We start from the raw sequence: 9,332 nt of genomic DNA on the forward strand, positions 1-9,332 counted from the left end.
GCCGGATTGGTTGCAAATTCAAATGTTCTATAATGGGTTAAAAGGGCCAATTCAAACTTTAGTTGATGCTGCATCTGGGGGAACTTTGATGTCAAAAACACCTGAGGGTGCTACTGCTCTACTGAAAGAAATGACCTAAAATAACTATCAATGGCCAACTGAAAGAACTATGACTAAGAAAGTTGCTGGAATTCATGAATTGGAGCCATTTGCAATACTTTCAGCTCAAGTTGCTTCTCTGTCTCATCAGATTTTAGTTTTGACAACCCAAAGGATACCACAAAGTGCAGAATATGTGGTAGCTACAAGTAGGACATATCCAAGCAATGGAGCGAGTTAAGAACATGTTCAATACATCAATAATCGGAACTACAATTATCATGGTGATCCTTTGCCACAATATTACCATCCTGAGCTTCGAAATCATGAGAATTTGTCTTATGGAAATACAAGGAATGTTCTGCAACCTCCTATAGGACTTGATAGTCATCAATAGGGGTGTACAAAAATTACCGAAAAATCAAAAATCAGACCGAAACTGAACTGAAACCATAAGCGGTTCAGTTTTTTGGTTTTCGATTTTGGTTGCGGTTTTCAAAAATAAAAAAGTTCGGTTTCGATTTTATGTTGAAACCAAATCGAAAAAAATCAAAAAATCGATTTATATAAGATATATATAATATGGCTACTAAAAATATAACAAGTAATATAGCCATATAACCACTATAGAAAAAAAAAATCCTTAATAAATTTTTAAGAACTTTATGAAAAATAAAGGTTATTTTTGTTAGAAGTGCCCAACATATTTTATTTTGTTAAAATTATGAGTCCCTATACAAATTTAAAATACTCAATAAATTTTCAACAACTTTATGAAAAATAAAGGTTATTTTTTTTTTTTTTTGTAAAAAAAATTGGATTAAAACCGAAAAACCACAACCAAACCACCACATTTTCGTTTTTCAATTAAAGCATAATTTCGGTTCGATTTCGGTTTCGGTTCAGAAATCTTAAAACTAAAAATTTCGGTTTGATTTTCAGTTCTGGCCAAAACCAAATCGTGTGGAACCATGTACAACCCTAGTCATCGAGGTGAGAAGAAGATGTCACTTGAGGATGCCATGATATCATTTGTCGAGGAGACAAAAACAAGGTTTAAAAAGATAGATGCACGACTAGAAAACATCGAGACTCATTGCAACAATATGAGAGCCACTATGAAGAACCTTGAAATGGAAATTGGGCAACTGGCCACGACTATAAATTCCCAACATAGAGGAACTTTTCCTAGAAACACCGAAGTGAATCCAAAGGAACAATGCAATGTCATCACACTTAGGAGTGGAAGAGAAATTGAGAAATGACCATTAAAGGAGACCATGTCCACCCCTACAGCTGAAAATAATGGTCAAGGCAAGAATAAAGTGGAAGAAGAGGAGATGGTGGATGACACACCAAGAGTGACTGACACGCCACCAGAAATTTCATTTCCAGACAATCCTCCTATTCTCTCTACTCCACTTCCTTATCCTCAACATTTTCAAAAACAAAAATTAGATAAGCAATTTTATAAGTTTATAGATATTTTTAAGAAAATTCACATAAACATTCTTTTTGCAGATGCCTTGGAACAAATGCCAAACTATGTCAAATTCCTGAAGGACATCATCTCAAAGAAAAAAAGATTGGAGGAGTTCAAAACAGTGAAGCTTACAGAGGAGTGTAGTGCTACTCTTCAAAAGAAATTGCCTCAAAAATTAAAAAATATAGGGAGTTTTACTTTGCCTTGCACTATTGGAAATTCATTTTTTGATAAGTTTTATGTCATCTTGGTGCTAGCATTAATCTTATGCCACTTTTTGTTTGTAGGAAATTGGGACTGGGAGAAATGAAACAAACAACCATTTCTTTGTAACTAGCAGACCGATCCATCAAGTATCCACATGGAATTATTGAAGACTTATTGGTAAAGGTAGACAAATTCATTTTTCCTGCTAATTTTGTGGTATTAGATATGGAGGAAGACCAAGAAGTTCCACTAATTCTTGGCCGACCATTCTTGGCCACTGGAAGGGCTTTAATTGATGTTCAAAAGGGTGAGTTAACATTGAGAGTGAACAAGGAAGAGGTTATGTTCAACATCTACCAAGACATGAGATTCCCAGAAGATCCAAGCACTTGCTTTTGGGAAGATGTCATTCAGCAAGGTGTAGAAAAAGCCTTTCAAAAAGATGTACCAGTTGATCACTTAGAACAATCCTTGCAGCAGATTACAACACAGCAGTGTGTGGGGAGGCTAGAACCTATGGTTGTAAAGACGGATTCTGTAATCTCTAAAGAAAAGATGCAGCAACCTATTCTTCAGAGTTGAAGCAACTCCCTGAGCATCTTCGCTATGCATTCTTAGGTGATGCATATGAAAATGCAAAAATCTACAACGAGCGAACAAAGAAGTGACATGACAAACAGATTCTTAGGCGTGAGTTTTCTCTAGGACAATAGGTTCTACTCTTCAACTCAAGATTAAAACTCTTCCCAGGTAAGTTGAGGTCAAGATGGACAGATCCTTATACAATTGACAAAGTTTTCCCTTTTGGAGCAATAGACTTGAAGGAGAAGACAAAGAATATATTCAGAGTTGATGGTCAGAGATTGAATCACTACTATGGAGAACAAATGGAGAGGAACTGTGCATTTATTCCTCTAGAGATCATGATTGATGAAGATTGAAAAGTCTGGCTAGAGACGTTAAAACAAGCGCTTATGGGAGGCAACCCAAAGAGTTTTTCTTTTGTTATTTCTTTTATTTTTATTACTTTATTTATTTATCTATTCACTTTTGAATAATTTATATTTTTGATGTAGGTTTATTTGGCATGAGTACATAATTGAAAATTTAGTTTCTCGACGAATTCACCAAGAAGCCAGGGAAGTTTCTTTCTTTTCTTCACTCTTTCTCATCTTTGAAAAACATTGAAAAAAAATTGTGAATATGGATGATTATGCCATGAGCGAAACTACTTATGTCATTCATATACTTGCATATGACTTAGGAATACACACTTGGGTCATTTATGTGTAGTTTCCTTTTATATGACTAAAGTAGGAATTGTAACTCATTGAAGGTTGATTGGTAGTTCAATTGTGTTAATATGGCTATATAAACTCTTGTATCTACATGGTATCTCTTGAGGCTAAAAAAAAAAAAATACATGTTCACGTGACTTGTAGCACTTAGGGTTCCTTGTGAACACTGAGAGAGCACCCGTGGCGACTTTGACACCCTGTGAGGTACTATTGAGCCATTTATCGTTCTTTTGAGTTTTTTACGTCAACTCAGAGTTCATGAAACTCAACTTTTCCTATTTTTTGTAAATATTCTTTGTACACTAGTCTTGGTTTTTGATTTGCTAGCCTAGGGGTGTTATCTAGTGGGGAGATAGAAATCTAAGTCTTGTAGCCTATTCAAGATGTGAAGGCTAAGTCACCCCTTGAAATAGACTTCTTTCATAGACTCTTGTTCGAGCTTAATGCACATGGGTGGTATGAAAACAATAAAAGAAGTGTTATGATTGTCCTAACTGACCATAAAAAGAAAGAAATTGAAAAATGAGCAGAAGAAAGAAAAAGAGAAATAGAAATACCCTAGAAGAGGTGAAAGATTAATACTTTCTCCACACAACTACAACAAAAGTCAGGGACACGACACATGTTCTCCACATATGAAGACTCTTCACCCACCTAATACCTCAGATGTATTTGCGCCTAGTTTGTGAATAAGTTGATCTAGGGTGGTCTTGGCTGGATATGGCGAGTAGGTGAGAAGATGCTAGGGTGAAGGACCAGACACCTCGTATATAGGTTGGATCCTTTTGAGACTAATCCACTTTGTACATTTAGCGTTTGTTCCTTACAGTATGTGGAATGTTTGATCATGACATTCCTCCTCATATATGACGAATGAAACCATCATTTTTAAGTGTTTTTTAGGCTATACCAGTTAGACCGAGTCAAACGACAGTTCGATAGGTGTCCATGGATATCCTACGTGTAACGAGTCATGCACATTACATATGTCTCAAGAGTTTACCTATTTATACTTGAATTTATATGACTACATTAACTCTGAATTGTGCTTTCTGGTTAGGTTTATGTGAGTATATTGTTCTTAATGACAATATAATGATGAATTTTGCATGAGTGACTTGCTTTAAGGTTGCATAAATTGTGTATGAATGAGCTTGTGTGTAATCTGATGATATTCCTGTATGTGCAAAGGTATGGTTATGTTGTATGTGCGTTCATTCTCTGATTTTGATATGACACCACGCTGGATTGCATTCACGTTATTTGCTATAGAGTAGTAAAACGCTAGTTTGGGGGTGTGATTACGCATCAAAATTTTGTAATTAAGCATTTAAAATTCACGCATTAAAGATCTATTAAATTTCTAATTATGTATAATATTTTGATCATAGAGTTCATTTGATAATTTAAAAATATTTAGCCTACTTTTGTTGAAAATCTACAGACACTCATATTTTATTATTGTAGGATAATTTTTGGAAGCCAAGCCATGCACGCAAAGAGAGGCTGCTTTTGACACTATTTTGTAATCTATGCATAACTCTTTTATCTGAACTCTAATTCAGATGATTAAAAATGCTGTAGAAAGTTAAAAGAACTCTCTACAATGTTTATGTTTTGTGTTTTGAGAAATACTACCTCCATAAAGGTTAAAATCGGACGTGAAGTTAGCATACGCTGTTTTTATGGACTATTTCAACATTACTTCGTAATCTAGGCATCACATTCTCATCTGAACTTCGATCGAGATAATTCAAAATGTTGTGGAAAATTGAAGAAATTCTCTACAATTTTCACGTTTTGAGTTTTGAGAGTTACGGGTTGTAAGAATGTAGAAATCAGGCTTGAAAGTGAAGGGCAAACCATGTGCTTTTGAAAAAAAAAAATAAATAAATAAAGGATGATGTGACCTGGTCATGTAGCCAGGTCCTCTTAGTGGGCACTGGGTGATACGTTGGATGAGGCAAAGAAAGGAAAGAAAGAAAGGAATAAAAAGGAAAGAAGAAAAGGAAAAGAAAAGTCAAAGATGGGGGCCCATGTTGAAAGGGGGACTTAGGGTTACTTTAGGAGGAGACCACTGTGGGGTTGAAAAAGGGGGGGGGGGGGGGAGGCTGTGAACAGCTTTCCTGGAGGTTGGCTGCGTAGACACAAGAAAAAAAAATAAAAAAGAGATTTAGGGAGGCCGCAACACTCATGGGAAGTTTTGAATAAATTCTTTTTGGTGGGAGGCTTACAGGCGGCCGTGAGCAGGAGGTTTTCTTGGAGTCTTTCTTGGAATCTTTGTGAGGTGGCGCTGAAGACAAGCAACAAATAAATGGCAAGGGGGGCTGACAACACGCAGAAAAATAAAATATTTTTAGGAACCGAAAAGCGGCGAACAATGGCGGTGCTCCGAGTGTTCGCGGCGCGCGACGGCGGTGATGTGGATGCTGATTTTTTCTTCTATTCTCCAAATAAAAGAAAGCATGGTGAAAACGTTTATGTTTGATTTAATTTTCAGCATGAACTAATTTTTATATTTTAGGAAAACGATGTAGCCCAGTTTGAAACTATGCTTGCTCTTCGATGCTAATCGGAAGTAGTTTTCGTTAATGTTTGTCTGAGTTATTGTGCGCGTAATGCTTTTAATTAACTGCCACTAATTAGATGATGTTTGTCTTGTGATTTTCTAATGAAAGGGAGAATTATAGGATAGATCTAAGATAAATCAGCGTAGGTGAATATAGAGATCGAAAGACTTATATGAACTTATGCAGCATTAAAAATCAAGGGTCTTATTGTGTTCTTGCGTCATTAATTTGCATATTATTATGTTAAATAATAAATAAGAATAGGTATTGATTGACTATCGAAAGAGACTTTTCGAAAAATTGGAGATTTGCTAACAAATAGAGAAAACGAAGTTGAATTAGTTAGATGAGTAAAACATAGTGAGAAACTAGGTGAAATCGATTTCCTAGAAGTTTTCACCCTGATTAATTTGATACGTGGCAATCAGTTTTATTTTCCTTTGAATAGTTTATTTAAAGTAGCCTTATTTCAATTTCGCACTATAAAATTATTAATCTTTCAAAATAAAATCAAGATTAGTATAATTTCGGTACTTGGTAAAATTAAGATATCAATCCTTGAGGACGATACTCTTCACATCACTATATAATAAAACTACGATACTGTGCACTTGCAGCTTTGCACCGATCAAGTTTTTGGCGCCATTGTCGGGGATTTAGTTTTTTTTATTTTTTCCAATATCGATACAAAGTAATCTTGATTTTAATTTAAAATTTTATTTTTACATTTTTATATTTTATTTCTTTTCTCTTTTATTTTATTATATTTTTTTCTTCTTTATTTCTGGTGTGTTTTTTATGTTGGATGCGCCGTGCTAGAACCCGTGCCATTATTCCTTTTGATCTAGAGATTGAAAGAATGCTTAGAGCACTAAGAAGGAAGAAGGTACTAGCCATGGAGAACGGACAAGATAATGTGCAGCAATGCGCCTTAAAGGATTATGTATGATCAGTCGTGAATGACAACTATTTAGGTATCAGAGATTAGTCTATTAATGCCAACAATTTTGAGCTTAAACCCGCATTAATCAACATGGTGCAACAAGCCCAATTCAGCGGATCACCACTTGATGATCCTAATATCCATCTGGTGATGTTTCTGGAGATTTGTGACACTGTAAAGATCAATGGTGTTACTAAGGACACCATTAGACTGAGATTGTTCCATTTTTCTTTGAGGGATAAAGTAAAAGGTTGGTTACAGTCTCTACAAACGGGGAGTATCACTAGATGGCAGGACATGGTAGAAAATTTTTTGGTTAAATTCTTTTTACCTGTAAAAACAGCTCAACTCAAGAGTGAGATTGGTCAATTCAAGCAACATGATTTTGAATCACTCTGTGAAGCATGAGAAAGGTACAAAGATTTGATATTTCGACGCTGCCCACAACATGGATTGCCGAATCGGTTGCAAATTCAAATGTTCTATAATGGGTTAAAAGGGCAAATTCAGACTTTAGTTGATGTTGCATTTAGGGGAACTTTGATGTCAAAAACACCTGAGAGTGCTACTACTCTACTGAAAGAAATGACCTCAAATAACTATTAATGGCCAACTGAAAGAACTATGACTAACAAAGTTGCTGGAATTCATGACTTAGAGCCGTTTGCAGCACTTTCAGCTCAAGTTGCTTTACTGTCTCATTAAATTTCAGCTTTGACAGCACAAAGGATACCACAAAGTGCAAAATATGTGGCAGCTACAAGTAGGACAGATCCGAGCAATGGAGTGAGTCAAGAACAGGTTCAATACATCAACAATTGGAACTACAATTATTGTGGTGATCCTTTGCCACAATTTTGACCAATCTCACTCCTGAGTTGAGCTGTTTTTGTAGGTGGATAGAATTTAGTCCAAAATTTTTCTACCATGTCCTGCCAACTAGTGATACTCACCGGTTGTAGAGACTGTAACCAACCTCTTGCTTTGTCCCTTATAGAAAAAGGGAACAATCTGAGTCTAATGATGTCTTCAGCAACACCATTGATATTTATAGTATTAAAATCTCTAGAAACATCGCCAGATGGATATTGGGATCATCAAGTGGTGATCCGCTGAATTGGGCTTGTTGCACCATGCTGATTAATGTGGGTTTAAGCTCAAAATTTTTGGTATTAATGGGCTGGTGTTTGATACCCGAATAGTTGTCATTCAACATTGGCCGTACATAATCCTTCAAAGCACGTGGCTACACATTATCTTGTCTGTTCTCCATGGTTAGTAACTTCTTCTTCTTTCTTAGTGCTCTAAGTGTTCTTTCAATCTCTGGATCAAAAGGAATAATGGCACGGGTTCTAGCATGGCGCATCCAACATAAAATACACATCTGAAATAAAAAATAAATAAAATAAAATAAAATAAAAGAGAAGAAATAAAATAAAAAATATAAAAATAAAATTTTAAATTAAAACCAAGATTATTTGTATCAATATTGACCAAAATAAGAAAAACTCAATCCTCGACAATGGCATGAAAAACTTAATCGGTGCGAAACTGCAAGTGCATAGTATCGTAGTATTATAATATAGTGACGTGAAGAGTATCATCCTCAGGGATTGATCTTAATTTTACCAATATCGAAATTATACTAATCTTGATTTTATTTAGAAAGATTAATAATTTTAGAATGCAAAATTGAAATAAGACTACTTTAAATAAACTATTAAAGGGAAAATAAAATTGGTTGCCATGTATCAAATTAATGAGGGTGAAAACTTCTAGGAAACCGATTTCACCTAGTTTCTCACTATGCTTTACTCATCTAACAAATTTGACTTTGTTTTCTCTATTTGTTAGCAAATCTCCAATTTTTCTAAAAGTCTCTTTCTATAGTCCATCAAAACCTATTCTTATTTATTATTTAATATAAGAATATGCAAATTAATAATGCAAGAGTGCAATAAGACCCTCGATTTTTAATGTTATGTAAGTTCATATAAGTCTTTCGACCTCTATATTCACCTATGCTGATTTATCCAAGATCTATCTTATAATTCTCCATTTTGGTAGCAAATCACAAGACCAACATCATCTAATTAATGGTCAGTTAATTAAAAGCAATATGTGTAGAATAACTCAGAAAAACATTAAAGAAAACTACTTCATATTAGCATTGAGAAGTAAGCATAGTTTAAAATTGGGCTACATTGTTTTCCTAGAATACAAATATTAGTTCATGCCGAAAATTAAATCAAATATAAACGTTTTCATCTTGCTTTCTTTTATTTAGAGAACTGAAGACAAATCAGCACCCACAACATCGTCGTCGCATGCCGCAAACACCCAGAGCACCGCTGTTGTTCGCCACTATTCGGTTCTCGAAAAGATTTTAATTTTTTGCATGTCATCAGCCCCCCTTGCTATTCATTTGTTGCTTGTCTTCAGTGCCACCTCTCAAAGATTCCAAGAAAGACTCCTGCTCATGGCTACATGTATGCCTCCCACCAAAAAGAATTTATTCAAAACCTCTTGTGTGTGTTACGGCCTCCCTCAATCTCTCTTATATTTATTTTTTCTTGTGTCTACACAGCCAACCACCAGGAAAGCTGTTCATGGCCTCCACCCTTTCAACCCGACAACGGTATCCTCCTAAAGTAACCCTAAGTCCCCTTTTCAACATAACCACCCCATCTTTGACTTTTCTTTTCCTTTTCTTCTTTCCTTTCTTTCCGTTC

At 35.2% G+C, this 9,332-nt stretch overlaps 1 non-coding gene across 1 annotated transcript; it reads right to left on the minus strand.

The window, feature by feature from the left end:
* Window positions 1-6,945: 6,945 nt before the first annotated feature.
* On the minus strand, window positions 6,946-7,055 carry LOC131149996 (small nucleolar RNA R71). The gene has a single exon (XR_009135383.1). It is a non-coding gene; the product is annotated as a small nucleolar RNA R71 (small nucleolar RNA).
* Window positions 7,056-9,332: the final 2,277 nt, after the last annotated feature.

Source organism: Malania oleifera, chromosome 2 (assembly GCF_029873635.1).
Source record: "Malania oleifera isolate guangnan ecotype guangnan chromosome 2, ASM2987363v1, whole genome shotgun sequence".
NCBI classification, from domain to species: domain Eukaryota; kingdom Viridiplantae; phylum Streptophyta; class Magnoliopsida; order Santalales; family Ximeniaceae; genus Malania; species Malania oleifera.